The 17,052-nt window shown below is 47.0% G+C and overlaps 2 long non-coding RNA genes across 3 annotated transcripts; one reads left to right on the top strand and one right to left on the bottom strand.

The window, feature by feature from the left end:
• The first annotated feature begins 764 nt into the window (after positions 1–764).
• Positions 765–1,225, top strand: LOC120906681. The gene is made up of 3 exons (XR_005740132.1): positions 765–867; positions 939–1,036; positions 1,123–1,225. It is a non-coding gene; the product is annotated as an uncharacterized LOC120906681 (long non-coding RNA).
• Positions 1,226–1,822: 597 nt separating this feature from the next.
• On the bottom strand, positions 1,823–2,634 carry LOC120906033. Of its 2 annotated transcripts, none has more exons than XR_005739998.1 (3): positions 2,379–2,634; positions 2,214–2,317; positions 1,823–2,127 (listed from the first exon to the last, which is right to left on the bottom strand). It is a non-coding gene; the product is annotated as an uncharacterized LOC120906033 (long non-coding RNA). The 2 variants fall into 2 exon arrangements; XR_005739999.1 differs by having other exon boundaries at positions 2,214–2,311; positions 2,379–2,629.
• Positions 2,635–17,052: the final 14,418 nt, after the last annotated feature.

A 17,052-nucleotide genomic window follows, 5' to 3' on the forward strand; every position in this document is an offset into this window, starting at 1 on the left:
AATTCTCAAAATACTCTCGCGGGCCGCATTCAGAATCGACGCGGGCCGCATGCGGCCCGTGGGCCGCCAGTTTGACATACCTGCTTTAGCCTATCTAATGTTCGCCGTGTGCGGGCGTGGGTTGTTTATGTTATTCGCCGTGAATGGATGCTCGGATCGCTCTCGTATCTAACCTGTTGTTTTATTGCACCGAGTTGTGCGTATGTAGATCGTGTTATGCTTATTTCGTATCCTCGAAAAGGATATTGTTTATTTAGGATAGCGATCATGATCCCTAAGTATGATGTTTTGCTAGTCTGAACTGTTGTTTGTTCTGTGCTATCATGTTGCAAAGTTTCTTCGGCTGAATTTGTTAGAAATCTGAACTTATTTATGATACACTTTTCCATACAGCGTTTCCTGTCTATGTTTTGTTGCTTGAGTAAACACAAAATGATGGGAAATGATGGGAACCAACCAATAAATCGTGGGAAACCCTGTAATAATAAATAAAAGACACCCCAAGTAGCAGATCCGAAGTTTTTCAGAGATTTTTCTGTGTGCCAAAGCGAGATGCCCTGTCTTCTCTCTCTAGATTTTGGATAGCAAACCGCCGCGCGTGTGACGAAAAACGATGGATGAAAAACGCGAGGAGCGGGGTCTGAAGTCTTTCGTTGGTTACACACACACACCCATCTACCAGCGGATTGCGCTTCACCGTGTCTACCCATCTCTCTCGATCTACCATGATTTTTTCTGCTTTCGTTGTGGAATGATGTGCGGGAATGATGTGCGATTTCTTGTGTCCCCTACTTTCCTTGTTAACGTTTTGCGCAGTGTTGCTTCTTATTCCATTGTGGAATGATTTATCCTAGCTAACTTGTTGAGGTAAGTTTCTTGATCTCATATGTGCTTCAATGTACTAATTCAACTAATGCTTATCGTCTTCAAAATTACAGATGCATGCGCCATTCATCCACGCCTACCCGTTGGCATCATCAACAATCTTCAAAGTGGGTGACGGAAGGAAATTGTTTTCCAGTTTTAAAATATTAAGGTAAGTGTTGCTCTCATCATATACGTAAAACTATCCAAAGTAATACGTACTACATGCATTAATTATTGGTTCATTTTTATTAACAGCGTTCAGCACAACTCAGCCACAAAACAACGCACTGGATTACGCTAAGAACCTGTCGAAACGCGCACAGCCCCCGGGCGCGGTAGGAGAAAGGAAGAACGAGAGGAAAAGCCAGCGCGCAGCTCTGATGGTACCTCGAGAGGAGGAAGAACGGTAAGAATTTGTTGGAAGGAAAGTGTGGAATAAACCGCATGCGAATGTGTGCATACAGCAAATGTAAACATGTGTGCCTCATCGGAGCAAACACATTGGTATGCGTGAAGTGCAGAAGAAATCGGAGAGTTATAGTATGTGTGAACGCGATCGTTCGGGTGGAATGTGTCTATGTGTGCGTGAAACCACATTTACACTTCTACTGCAAGTGGGTACGTAATTGGATACATATGTGTACGACACGATCCCATACAAAACTTCGGCTTTTTGCGGACTGGGAATCTCAGCGGATCTCTGAGTGCTGCCCAGTCCGCAAAAAGCCGAAGTTTTGTATGGGATCGTCCTGTACTCATATGTACCCACTTACGTACCCACTTGCAGTAGAAGTGTAAATGTGGTTTCACGCACACATAGACACCTTCCACCCGAACGATCGCGTTCACACATACTATCACGCTCTGATTTCTTCTGCACCTCACGCATACAAATGTGTTTGCTCCACCCCCTTTTCGGATTGCTTATAGAAATGATGAGGCACACATGTTTATATTTGCTGTATGCACACATTCGCATGCGGTTTATTCCACACTTTTTCTCTCCCTTCCAACACGTGCTTTGGCATACTCACACTGTGGAGATGGCAGAACGGTCTCCCCCTTCCAAATTTACCGTTCTTCCTCCTCTCGATCTTTTTTCTTCTTACCGCGTCCGGGGTACCATCAGAGCTGCGCGCTGGCTTTAGTTTTTCCTCCTCTCGTTCTTCCTTTCTCCTACCGCTCCCGGGGGCTGCGCGCGTTTCGACAGGTTCCTAGCGCAATCCAGTGCGTTGTTTTGTGGCTGAGTTGTGCTGAACGCTGTCAATAAAAATGAACCAATAATTAATGCATGTAGTACGTATTACTTTGGATAGTTTTACGTATATGATGAGAGCAACACTTACCTTAATATTTTAAAACTGGAAAACAATTTCTTTCCGTCACCCACTTTGAAGATTGTTGATGATGCCAACAGGTAGGCGTTGATGAATGGCGCATGCACCTGTAACTTTGAAGACGTTATTAGTTGAATTAGTACATTGAAGCACATATGAGATCAAGAAACTTACCTCAACAAGTTAGCTAGGATAAATCATTCCACAATGGAAGAAGAAGCAACACTGCGCAAAACGTTAACAAGGAAAGTAGGGGACACAAGAAATCGCGCATCACTCCCGCACATCCTTCCACAACGAAAGTTCTGGGCAGACTGAGGATGCCTAACTCCTGGATGAGTGCGATAGCAGAAAAAATCATGGTAGATCGAGAGAGATGGGTAGACTCGGTGTAGCGCAATCCAACGTTAGATGCATGTGTGTGTGACCAACGAAAGACTTCGGACCCCGCTCCTCGCGTTTTTCATCCATCGTTTTTCGTCACACGCACACACCTCTACTCGCGCAGCGGTTTGCTGTCCAAAATCTAGAGAGAGAAGACAGGGCATCTCGCTTTGGCACACAGAAAAATCTTTGAAAAACTTCGGCTCTGCTACTTGGGTGGTGACCGGTGGGAAGTGTACGACACGATCCCATACAAAACTTCGGCTTTTGCGGACTGGGTGATACAATCGCGGGACGCGCACCAGCCGCACCGCCCAGTCCGCAAAAGCCAAAGTTTTGTATGGGATCGTGTCGTACACAGAACGAAAGTTCTGGACAGACTGAGGATGCCTAACTCCCGGATGAGTGCGATAGCAGAAAAAATCATGGTAGATCGAGAGAGATGGGTAGACTCGGTGTAGCGCAATCCGCTGGTAGATGGATGTGTGTGTGTAACCAACGAAAGACTTCAGACCCCGCTCCTCGCGTTTTTCATCCATCGTTTTTCGTCACACGCACACACCTCTACACGCGCAGTGGTTTGCTGTCCAAAATCTAGAGAGAGAGAAGACAGGGCATCTCGCTTTGGCACACAGAAAAATCTCTGAAAAACTTCGGCTCTGCTACTTGGGCGAGCGCCTGCTCGATCGGCCTTCGTGCACACTCTGCTCGGCGCTCGGCATACACTACCTTACGGGCAAAGAGCGGGTAATTTTTAACATATTGTGCGTAAAAACCTAGAATTATTTTGCTCCAAGCTTTCTACTTTTGTTCCGTTGGGCATGCGCGAGCATCCTTTCGTGTGCTTGTCCCAATGGGACAAAAGTAGAAAGCTTGGAGCAAAATAATCGTTTGTCTCCCTCTATCCTCTATACCGCGCTTGCTTGCACTCATGCGCGAGCGCTCGAGTATATTCTCTCAGAACTGAGTATTCGCAGTTCACCCCGTGCACTGAGAATGTATGTGTTAATGCGCAGCGAAATTTGTCTCTGTATCTCATTCCCCCACCCCCAAAAAACCACATTCACTCTCCGCGCACTCTTACAATTTTGGCGCGTACGCTACATACAACACAATACAAAAGGTCGTTTTAACCGCGCGCACTGATCAAAGTCGCGATGGTTCAATCGGAACACCGACGCTCCAAGTCAGAGATTTGGTCTGAAGAAACAAGTTTTTCTGATCAAATCGACAACACACACGCGACGACACACATCGTCACATCCCCAAGGAAACATTTTGGACCTAGCTTGAACAAAAACTGGGCTGTCTTGCTCTATCTTCTATACCGCACCTGCTTGCACTCATTCGCGAGCGTTAAAATATACTCTCCCGATTTCATGTTCTCGCGAATTGCCTGCTGCTGTAAGAATGTATGAGTGAATGTGTAGCGTTTTTCTCTGTGCTTCCTCTTCTCCCCCCTCGTTCGTACTCCCTTCTTCCATCGATCCGATGCGCGATTCCTGATTCGACCGCGCAATAACATTTGTAAGGTTCCGCCGCAATGAGATACTGTACGGAAATATACAGAGCATTTCCATTAAGCATCCGTGGTCCACACGGAACGCCGATGAACTAAACACCACCGGCCAATGTCAAATTCTCGATATTGGCGGTGACTGGTGAATGTGTCCCTCCCCTCCCTCATCAAAATAATTCACTTACTTCTCATCTCCTTCCCTTTCCCCCCTTCTCCTAGAACTCATACAAATGTATTTCTAGAGAGAAGTGGTGAAGAGGGGAGGAATCAGCTTTTAGCTCTCTCTCAAAAAATAAGTCCAAAATTGTCTGCCCTTGGGTACCAGTTTGGGTACTGAGATAGGGCCTTATCTCAGGTCCAATAGTTTTACCCATTCATCGCGTTTTGGACGTTTGGGTCGACCGCCTTCGATGGAAGTGAGTGATGTTCTAAAAATAGATCTGTGGGGCGAGTGAGAAGGGGGAGGGGCGTAGAACAAGAACGTAAGCGTGAGTGAGTCGAGTCCGTCGCGTGCGTGTGTGTGGTGTGGTGTATACGCGAGAACTCAATTTTTAGTCTTTCCTGGAAGCCAGATGTTCTACATTCTTCTGATTTTAAGCAACAAAAGTAGAACAGGAAGTAATAGATTTCTACTTTCCTTACTACTTTCGAGCGTGTTGACTCGCTTGGGGTGTTTGTTTCTTTCGTGTTGCGATGTGTGCGTTTCTTTCGTTCAGCGATCGCTCACACTCGTTGCGTATTTTTTTGTTATCTAAAGCTAAACAAAAAAAAACAAACACGTGTAGACCTTTTTTTCATCACATTATTGAAACATTTACATAACTTTACACGATTTCACACATTTACATACACAATATTAAAATGAAATAAAATCGATCGCTCCATCGATGCAAACGTTGAAATGGTCAAATATCTGCGTAGATCCTTTTGTACACGTTGATTACTATAAAAAAGGTACGAAATGAAGCTGCGCAATGTACATAACATGCATTACGAATCATTCGCGCAGCTTCATTTCAATTCGCACAACACTTGAACACTTGAACACTTTACAAAATCATAACACCAAGCGTCCAGGACTTACCCGCTGCGCAAAGCGATCGAAAACTTCTCCAACTCGAACTGCAAACATATTTCATAGCCCATGGCTGTGAAATATTTCGCCTTCAAAATTGTTGCAAATTTATAAATGAAATATATCGACATTATCAGCGCTGAAATTTTAGGATTGAAATATTTCTTCGATCGGAATCAAAGCGTTTTCCCTGACATTTCTGCTCGCTTTTTCGATCGCTTTTGGCGGAAAGCGATAAAAAATCCGAGCTACAAAACTGCTCGATTTGAAAATTTCGAAATATTTCATTTATAAATTTGCAACAATTTCCCAACCAACAATTTCAAATATTTTCGACGTCGTGTCTACGTCGTGTGAACGTTCACCCGACGTCGGGTGGTCGTCGCAGTTAAGTCAATATACGACGAAGCGAAATTTTTTTAAACGAAAAACGCCACAATTATGGCATGTTTTCTGGAGTATTTCGCTCATGGTTTTTGTCTAGGACAATGGCCATAAAAAAGGTGGTTCAAAAAGTCGATACTCTCTCTCCCCCTTACTCTTTTTCCCTGTGGGTAAGATACCGTACGATCCCCATCTTGCTATTCTCACATGGTAGCGGGAGTGATCGCTTGTCTGCTGTCTTCTTTATCCGTTCACCCAGAGCGTATTCGCTTTGAGTGACGTCGCTTCCCCACCTCCTTCATTCCCACGCTTCTCTCCCAGCAGTTTATTCGCGAATGCTTGACCTTGCCTTGTGTGCTTGACTTGGTTATTGTTTTTTTTTCCTTCCCCTTTTTTTGTGGCTGCTTGATGCATTGCGCGTTGGCTAGAGCCGTCGTTCGAATCTGGATTTGAACAGCGTGCAAGTTGTCGTGTGGATGTATGAATAGCTTTACCGTTGAAGCTATTTGCCGGATCGATCGGATGTATGCTGCGTACGGGTTTTATATTGTTTGTTGGTGCACTTAGTGTCAGTTAGTTGCACTTGTTAAAAAAAATAAATCAAAGGACGATCATCAATGCACTAGCACACACAACATATCATGTGAAGCCAACCAATGTTTAAAATTGTCAAATATTCAAATGAGGGATGATGTCTTTGACCACAATTTTCTTTTAATTTTTTTTATTGTTTTTATTCAACAATGTACAATTCCTCCAATCCCCCCCCCCTCTCCATCCTTCCCACACAATAGGGAATGCAGGTAAGGATTGAACCTCCATGTTGTACCGTCTTCTTCCTAATTAACGGGGGCTCCTCTCCGGAAGAGAGAGGCACGTCTCCCCTGCCTCTTGCTCGATGCTGTAAGCGAGCAGGGCCCGCCTCGGCTTAGCTGGCACACGCATCGCTCGCTCGCGTTGCCTAGCTTGCTCCTTCTCTCGACTTGTTTGGAGACGCATCATCGTTGCGGATGGTGTTACGCGGCCATATCACTGTCTGGAGGGTGGCATAGAGAGTTGTGTTCTAGCCCGTCGCTGCACTCGCCATTGACGCACCATGCGTAAGTGACGTTTATGACTGTATGCATTGTCGATGGCGCTGCGACTGCGCTCGGGGATTGTCTATACCGACCTCCCCCACCCCCTCTCCCCCCTCCCTTCCCACCTAATGTCGGTGATGCAGCCGGAGCCACGCGTCAAGCTGCTCCATTACGCCACGCGTCCCCGCATTATATGGATGGCTTGACTGGTTTTGACTGCCCCTCGTTGTCGTGCTACCCGAACACAACACAACAACATACCCGTCCTAGGTTCAAGCCCCGTTGCGTGGCCATAGTGACCCAGGACTGGCTATCCCGCAGTCCCGGAAAACCAATTAGTAACAGGTAAAGTCAACTCGCACGAATTAACAACATGTTCGTCTTCGGTTCAATCCTCGTGCGAACCGTCTCTCGTAGCAAGGGCTAACTATCCGAAATTTCTTTCCAAAGTGTGGCTGGAAGGAAGAACATCGACCTACAAAAATGCATGTTGCTCTCTTCTTGTATGTCCTTCCCGTTCTCTCGTCCCCCATTGTTTAGAACCCATCGTTGCTTCAGAACAATGCGCGCTGCTGCACGCAACCCACGCCTTCATCTTTTCATCTCACCTCTTCGATAATCACCCTTCCCGCTCCTCCTTACGCTCTTGTTTGCCCCCCTTTTCCTTACTCCCTTCCCCCTTCTTTCCTTTATTCTTTCCTTACTCGTGTTGCTTTTCAATATGGCTAGTATGCTTTAGGATGTAAATGTAAACTAAATGTAAAATGTAAACTGTATTTGCCGTGCTTAAGGCAAACAATAGTGAGGTGCGGGCAGGGGCGGTTCAACCAGTTCGCAAACTAAGCGATCCCGTAGGGCCCCGAGGATCCCCCATTCGGAAGTAAAAGTGCTTCGCAATCCTTCTCTGATTTAGAATTCCTCATACAACTTCTTGCTCGACACATCCGAATGGTCAATTTTCGTGTGTCCGCTTAGGGCCTCCACTCGTGCTAATACGCCACTGGATGCGGGTCAACCTACCGGGTCGGAACCATCCGGATCATTTGGGAGGTGCGATTCCTTTGCAAATCGCTGCTCCCACGAGTCGGAATGGTACCTGCCGAACTACCTGGCGCCTCGCTGACAACATATCAGCGCTCCTTGGAACTACGTCGATTACAGCCCGTGGCCAATAAGACCCCACAGCTCCCGTATAAATTTTAATCTTCTTCTTTGACGTAACGAACAATGCTGTGGACAGGGCTAAAACTTCTTCACCTTACTAAAATCAAGCTTTAGGATAGTCGGTTCTTGCTATCGGGGGAATGGTCCGGATGAGAATCGATCTCGTATGGCCTCATAGGATCCGGTCTCTTAGTGATGATCGACTGCGTCAAATGAGTGACGATTAAAAGCATTATGCCGTTTGGTTTAAAGGGTATACAATATGCGGCATTTTGTTGCTGCTCGTTCGCATAAAAAGTTTACCACCATGTGTTCCAAATCTACACACATTATATTACTGTGTTTGTGGTTATGCTAATCACAAAACACTTTCCGTACAGCGTGGCACATAAACGTGCATGAATTGGTACAGTATTTGGTGTGCCAGAGCCATTGCTTCTAGCAATTTACCTTTAACTAACTAACGGATCATGAGGATACTGATCGGAGTTGCGTACGAGCTGTCGAACAGATCGGACGTGTTTTTCGGTTGCTGCGCGCGTACGACAAACACCTACAATAGCAACTTCGAGATAGTATGTGTGTGTGCCATTTGGCCTGGCGCAATGAAGAGAAGAGACAGAGGAAAAGAGAATGAGCAAAACCGATCGCGATCGAACAGCGAGAGTTCGAGAGATTCAAAACGCTCCAAAATAAATGTGGTAAACAGTGTGGAAGAAAGAGAGGCTCTTACCACTACTAGTATGGATACTGGTGAATTCATCGAAGTTCATCGCAAAGGACAAAAGCGCGTCCAAAACGCTCAACCCATCGTCAACGATGGTGCCTCAACATCTGCTTCCCCGAAGCAAACCACACAAACCAATACAAGATTACCACCTATTGTGGTTAAATCTCTGTCTCTTGCCTCCCTACGCCCGGAGCTGCAAGCTAGAAATCTATACGCTGAATTTCAACTCAGTGGTATAGGAACCAAGATTTTCGCAAAAAATCTTGCTGATCATCGTACAATAATCAACATGCTCGAAAGCAAAAAAGCTGAGTTCTTCACGCATAATTTGAAAGAGGATCGACCCTTCAAAGCTGTCATTCGAGGTCTCCCACTAATGGAAATAGATGATATCATAGATGAACTTAAAATCAGCTATAAGCTAGAGGTAACGGAAGTTCATCGCATCAAGAGAAGAGATGAAACAAACCAAAATTACCATCAACAGCTCTATCTTGCCCACTTCAAACGAGGCTCGTGTTCAATGAACAAGCTCCAAGCTGTACGAACGATCCAATCGGTAATCATCAAGTGGGAATCCTACCGAGGCGGCCACAAAGGTCCAACCCAATGTCTGCGATGCCAAGGTTTCTGACACGGCACCCGTAACTGCCGCGTCCTTCCCCGTTGTGCGATCTGCGCGGAACCCCACCTTACTGACACTTGTAACGCAAACAATCCTCAAAGTACAGTTGCAAAATGTGCCAACTGCGGAGCCAATCATCGAGCGCGCGATGTGGAATGCCCCCAGCGTGCCAAATATCAACAAATACGCAAACTGGCGAATGAACGCGGCCACAGACACCATACTGCTGCCGAAAAACCAAGAGCTCCTCCTCCGGATCTCTCCTCACAAGTGCATTTTCCCTCCGCAGGCATGCCGTCTTCTGCTCCGTCCAGTTCCGCATTGCCTCAAAAAAACCACGCCATGCAAGTGCCGCCGGTTTTCCAGTACAACCTGGCTCAACGCTTGATTGACGCACAGAAAGTGGCTCCTGAACCGATACCCACTGTAAACGAAAACTTACACGACACAACTACACTCTTGCAAATTTTTAAAGAAATGAGTTCAAAGCTCCGTGCCTGCAAAACAAAGGCCGATCAAATCGCCGTTCTAGGTGAACTTATCATCACCTATGGATAAGCTAAGAATTATAATATGGAACGCCCAATCGGTAAAAGCCAAAGCTATACCACTGAATGACTTTCTTCACCAACAGAACATCGACATTGCACTTCTGGTGGAAACGTTTCTTAAACCGGATCTGAACCTTTTCATCGGAAACTTTATCATACACAGACTCGATCGGCCGGGGGAAACAAGAGGAGGTGGAGTAGCGATTGCAATCAGGAAATCGATTCAACATAGTTTACTCCCACATTTCAATACCAGCGTCATCGAGGCAATAGGTATTAAAATTGAAGGGCTAACTGGAAAATTTAATCTAATATCGGCCTACTGTCCTAAACAATGTTCGCCTTCCAGCGGTACGGCATCTTTGTTCAAAAAAGATCTCCTAACATTGCTTAATACCAATACCCGTAGGATAATTGGAGCTGATCTGAACGCTCGAAACACACTTTGGGGTAATGTCAAAAACAACACAAATGGAGCAATACTTTCAGAATTATCACTACTCGGGAGTTTTACATTTGAATACCCAGACAGCTACACCCATATCCCACACCGAGGAAACCCGAGTATAATTGATTTTTTCATAACTAATACCACTATCAGCAAACCGATAACAATTGATGACTTAAATTCGGATCACTTTCCGGTACTGACCCAAATCGATAGCAGCGCAGTTATACATCCACCAACAAAGCGTTTCAACTATCATCAAGCTGACTGGGCTCGATTCGGTCAAGTTATTGACCTACACATCGCTAGCACGGAAGTACAAACAACTTCCGACATCGATGAGGCTATCGAAACTCTAGAAAGGGCCATAAAGACTGCTGAAAAGAGTGTATACCTGAAGTTATAATCAGGAACAAGATAATCCAACTCGATACAGAGACTAAGCAACTCATCGGTAAGAGAAATATGTTGAGACGGCAACATCAGCGAACCGGAAATATCATTTTTAAGCAGCAAGCGTCATTTCTAAGTAGATTAATTTCCTTCAAAGTTGATGAGATTCGCAACCGTAACTTTGCAAACCATTTAGAAAAGCTTAAACCATATTCTAATGCTTTCTGGAAAATAGCCAAAGTTTGTGCAAAAAAACCAAAACCGATTCCACCGCTTACCGTCAATGGTCAAACGCTGATAGAGGCTACAGGAAAAACCGACACACTTGCTAAACAATTCGTTAGTGCTCATGAAATTGGAAATAACATTAACAGTCACCGTGAAGTTTCTGTTCTTTGTACTGTTCGTAGTCTTGATGAACCAACGATAAATATCCCATCATATACCAGAATAACGGTTAACGAGGTTAAAGCTACGCTGAGAACATTGTCAAATATGAAGGCACCAGGCTTTGATTCCATCTTCAACCTACTCCTCAAAAAGCTAAACACATGTGCTTTAGAACTATTGGCAAATTTATTTTCGAGGTGCATGGAGCTTGGCTATTTCCCAGAATGTTGGAAATGCGCCAAAGTCATTCCTATTCTAAAACCGGGGAAAGATCCGACAAAACCAGCGAGCTACAGACCCATCAGTTTGCTAGCGGCTTTAGGCAAACTTTTCGAGAAACTCATTCATTGGCGATTGAGAGAGATAATTGATGAACTGCGTATCCTTCCTCCCGAACAGTTCGGTTTTCGACCGGGTCACTCGACTATACACCAACTAGTTCGATTGCGCAACACGAACGGCTACCACGCGAAGTGCATTGCAATAGATGATGCTGCTAAAGACCAGGAATGGTTTTGTGATAAGTGCGCGAACGCCACGAAAGAGCAATCTACATCTACGCCAACGGTTTACCGTCAGCCGACGGATAACACGATGATGGAGATAAGTCGCATCTTTGAGCAGATGAAGACCTGCATGGAGAGTGGGGTGAGACAGAAGAGCGCACCGCCGCGGAAAACGTGCTACGCCTGCAACATACCTGGTGATACCAATATGATTGAGTGCAACGGGTGTAATCGGTACGTGCACCTTACCTGTTTGACCGGAAATGAGTCATCCTCCTCACGGAAGTGGCTTTGTGCCTTCTGCACCCTAAATAAGATGAAAGAGCAGTGTACCATCCCGCTCGACCAGGTGATGAATAGACTGAAGAGCATCGAGCGCAAAATGGAGACGACTGCGAAAGCGCCGCCTCCCATGCATGGCTTCGCGTCATGTTCAACAACGTATGGTCTTTCGATGGAGGGCGCTGGCGATATAACACGAAGCCAAGCGTCCGCTAGGCAAGCTGGTGCCGGAAAACTACCAACATTCTCCGGTAACCCTGAAGAATGGGGTATGTTTATTTCCACCTTCGAGGAAACTACGCAACTCTGCGGTTTCACCGACAGAGAAAACGTAAACCGTCTCCAGCACGCGCTTAAAGGAAAAGCGCTTAAGGCAGTGCAGCTACGTCTTCGGAAGGCGGAAAACCTAGAAGAAATCATCGAAACCCTACGCACCATGTATGGACGCCCACAGCTTATAGTGAATACCCTAATGGAGCAGATTAGAAAGGCTCCGACGCCTCGAGTGTAAAAGTTGGAGTCGATAGTCGAATACGGCGTTATGGTAGAGGAGATTCATGCTGCCGTGAAAACCAGTGGTCTAGAGCTACGCTACGATGGTCCGATTCTGGAAGAATTAGTCGGACGCCTTCCCTCAGTTGTAGCGTTTTTATGGGGAATGCATCGAGTGGGAAAAGCGCCAGCCACGCTCGCGAAATTCAGTGCGTGGATGCGGAACGCTAGGGAAGCTGCACTGATCGCTTCTCCGTCATCAAAACAGACGGAGGAAAAACGCACCACTAAGCATCTGAATGTCCATGTACCGTCCGACCAACCGGACCAGTCCGCCCAACGGAAGTGTGCATGCAGCGAGAATTGCAACCAACTGGACGAATGCGAGGCGTTTCGTCTGCTAGCTCCCGCCGATAGATGGAAGCACATTAGGAGCGAGCGTCTGTGCAGCACGTGCTTACGACGCCATAGGAACGCTTGCCGCGTCACACGACGGTGCGATGTAGACGGATGCTCCGGACGTCATCATCCGTTACTACATTTACAACCCGAGCGGAGGCTGGCTGAAGATAGAAGGTATGGTACTAACATGTCTCACTCCACAGGGTCGCATGGCGATGGTGGTATACTGCTTCGCTATGTTCCTGTAACGCTGCATGGACCAGGTGGACGAACACTGAACACCACGGCGCTCCTAGATGAGGGCTCTACCGTCACGCTAATGGAGCACCGGCTGGTGAAGGAACTTGGCGTCGAAGGATCAGCAAAGCCGCTGTGTCTAAGCTGGACCGGTGGTCAAGCCCGTGAGGAGAGAGAGTCTGTGGAAACAGCCATTACCATCTCTGGAACGCGGGACGGCGATACAAAGTTCATCATGCCAGCCGTACGAACGGTCCGTTCACTGGGTTTGCCGTCGCAATCGCTGCAAGTAGAAAGGTTATTGGATCAATATAAACACCTTCATTCGCTACCGATATCGTCTTATGTTTCAGCTGTGCCACGACTACTGATCGACTAGACCACTAAGGACGGTGGAAGGAGACGCTAATGAACCTATTGCAACAAAAACGCGTCTTGGTTGGATGGTTTCAGGTAATATCGGTATCGGTATCGGCGCTTTCGAGCAACATCCCGTATCTACTCATGGTTTGCTATTGTGCGAATGTCAAAACCTTGACGCAAGGATCGAAGCTGCGTTGAAAGGAGGTTTTGCTCTGGAAGACGTTCGAACAAATGATACTAAAACCTTTATGTCGAAGCACGATGAACAAGCCATTGAGATTCTGCACGCTCGAACGAAACGAATAGACGGTAGATATGAAACAGGATTACTGTGGCGACATGAAGGACTCAAGCTACCTAACAACAAACCTATGGCTCGGAAGAGGTTGGAGTGTTTTGAACGGCAGATGAAACGATCTACGGGACTTAGAGAAACCTTGAACGATAAAATATGGAGCTACCTGGAGAAAGGTTACGTTCGACAACTATCGGAGGACGAAAAAACAGCTACCCACCCAAGAATCTGGTACCTGCCTATTTTTCCCGTGATTAACCCCAACAAGCCGGGCAAAGTACGCATAGTCTGGGATGCCGCAGCAACGTTTAGAGGGGTTTCTTTAAATTCTATGCTGTTAACTGGTCCAGATTTTTTAGCTCCTCTTCTGTCAGTGCTGCAGAGGTTTAGAGAATATCGAGTAGCAGTAGCGGCCGATATACGCGAGATGTACCACCAGGTTGCTATAAATCGAGACGACCAGAACAGTCAACGGTTTTTGTGGCGTTGGCGGGACGATCAAGAAATCGACGAATACGTGATGATGCGGATGACGTTTGGAGCAGCGTGTTCACCGAGCTGCGCGCAGTTTGTAAAAAATACGAACGCGGACAGATACGCTTTGTTATACCCGCGCGCAGTAGAATCCGTAAAGAGCGATCACTACGTCGATGACCTGCTCGTTAGTACAGAAACTGTCGACGAAGCAAAACAACTAGCACGACAGATAACAGAAATACATGAAGATGGAGGTTTCCTGCTACATAACTGGTTATCGAACAATCGAGAAGTCCTTAGCTGTGTAGACGAAGGCGGCCAGACACACAAAGATCTAGACATTAGTGCCACACGCGTGGCGCAGAAGATCCTGGGAATGTGGTGGGACATCCAAGCGGATACATTTCGGTTCAGGGCTCCCGCTCACGATTTGGAACTTCTACAAGGGAAGACTGCCCCTACGAAACGAGAAGTCCTCCAAGTATTGATGAGAATCTACGACCCATTAGGTTTGATCGCCGGTCTACTTTTCTACTTAAAGGTCTTGCTGCAAGAGATATGGAGAAGTGGAGCCGGATGGGATGAACCCATCCCAACAGATCTTCAAGGAAAGTGGGTGGAATGGATCAGCTGCCTCCCTCACCTAGAGGCGATAAGAATCCCGCGGTGTTACCGACTATCGCTACCACTGGAGAAGTGTAAACTGCAGCTGCACGTCTTTGTAGACGCTAGAAAGGACGGATTTACTGCCGTGACCTACTTTCGCTACTATCGGGATAGCGACGCAGAGATAACTCTCGTGGGAGCCAAGACCCGCGTAGCGCCGTTAAAGTATCTATCAGTGCCTCGCCTCGAACTACAAGCCGCTGTACTGGGTACAAAACTTGCGAAAAGTATAGCCGATGCCCATCGAGAGAAGATTTCGGAACGGTTCTTCTGGACCGACTCGAAGGATGTTATCCTTTGGATCAATTCGGACCATAGAAAATACAGTACGTTCGTGGCACATCGAACTGGCGCAATACTAGAAGCTACAGATCCCCACGAATGGCGCTGGGTGCCCACGAAATACAACGTCGCGGATGAAGGGAACAAATGATCAAAACTTGGCCACCATCTACAAGCAGCGACTGGTTTACAGGACCATCCTTTCTTAGCCAACCAGAGTCGGAATGGCCTAAACTGACCATGAGCGAGCGAACAACAAACGAGGAGATTCGAAAAACTGTTTGCAATCATGTCGTCAAGGTGCCGGTGTTCGAAGCGGAACGATTCTCGCGATGGCTAAAACTAAAAAACGCTATGGGATACGTGTGGCGTTTCATCAACAACTGCAAGGTGCCCAAAAGTCAAAAGGAAGAACGATCGTTCGGTCCCCTAAGCATCGCAGAACTGCAGCAGGCGGAGAGAAGTATATTGCGAGAGGTGCAACAGATGGTATATCCAGAAGAATACCGCATGGTTCATAAAGCCAGAGACAACGTCGAGCCCACACTTCATCGCTCTAGTCCGCTGCGCAAAAGAAGCCCCTACATGGATCGAGATGCTCGCCGAGGAACACCAAACGAGATAGTATCTGACCGGGGTACCAACTTCGTCGGCGCCAATCGGGAACTCCAGGAAGGGCTAAAAGATATAAACATGAGTAAGATCGTCGAGGAGCTGAACCTTACCAGCGTAAAGTGGACCTTCAATCCGCCAGGAGCACCGCATTTTGGAGGTGCCTGGGAGCGGGTCGTACAATCGGTGAAGAAAACATTGGCAAACATTCAGTTTACCAAACATCATCAGATGCGGTGTTCAATAGTTGGTTGATGGAAGTGGAATTTATCATCAATTCTCGTCCTCTTACAGATGTTCCGGTTGATCGTGAAGAGGACTCCCCACTTACGCCAAACCACTTCCTTCTCGGATCCTCGTGCGGGGCCAAGCCGATAACCAGCTACGATGTGTCGGCCGAGTCTATGAAAAACACCTGGAAGACATCGCAGGTGTACGCCGATATCTTCTGGCGAAAGTGGGTGTCGTGCTACCTGCCCACTCTTACCAAGCGGACCAAGTGGTTTGACACCGTGAAACCTATTACGGTGGGCGACGTGGTGCTAATCGTCGACCAAACCCTCCCGCGCGGATGCTGGTCAAACGGTCGCATAGTTCGAGCCATCGCATCGAGAGACGGCGCGGTCAGACAAGTACACGTGCAAACGGCATCCGGAAAAATAATCGAAAGGTTGGCTGTCAAGATAGCAGTAATTGACGTATCCGCATGAAAGTGTTTGCAATGTTTACAAACACTGGGGGCCAGTGTTGACGCCGTCAACCGTCAATTCAGATGCAAAAGCCTGCTTGCACGGGTCACGCGATAGAGGGCGCTGCCGGTCGCTTCGAAATCAATCGGTTTATCGAAAACCGACCAGCGACGGCACGAACCGAAGCCCTAAGGGGGAATGACCGGCGCAGCAGGATGACGAGCAGATTCCTTCGCGCACCCGAGCATGCGCACGTGATTTTTTAGCGCCACCTTGCGAAATATTAATAAATTATACACATTTCTAATTTCGGCTAAAAAACGTTTTAATTGATCTCTGGGTAGAAAGAATTGGTTGCATCGCAACAACTAGCATTTACCTGTCGAGTGAATAAAGCGTGCGTCGATGCAGAATTTTCTTCGATGACGGAGGAAGATTTTAAGTGCCTCATCCTCGTATGTGGATTAAAGGACGAAAGCGTACAGGACATAAGAATGAAATCGTTAGCCGCCATTGAAGACAGGAAAAACGCCAAGCAGCTAGCAGCAGATTGCCAACGCTTATTGCGTGTGAAAGCTGATAGCGCTATGATCGCTACGAACACTAGTGAGCGAGTACAGGCAGTGCAAGCCAGAAACAACCGCCAGTGGCAACGAAACACCAACAACGAGCGCTACCCCAAACCAGCACCCGGAAACGAAGCCTCCAAACCCCGCACCCCGTGCTGGTTTTGTGATGCCCTGCATTGGACACCGTGACTGCACCTACAGAACCAACAAGTGCCGAGATTGTGGACGTACAGA

Source organism: Anopheles arabiensis, chromosome X, assembly GCF_016920715.1.
Source record: "Anopheles arabiensis isolate DONGOLA chromosome X, AaraD3, whole genome shotgun sequence".
Lineage (NCBI taxonomy): Eukaryota > Metazoa > Arthropoda > Insecta > Diptera > Culicidae > Anopheles > Anopheles arabiensis.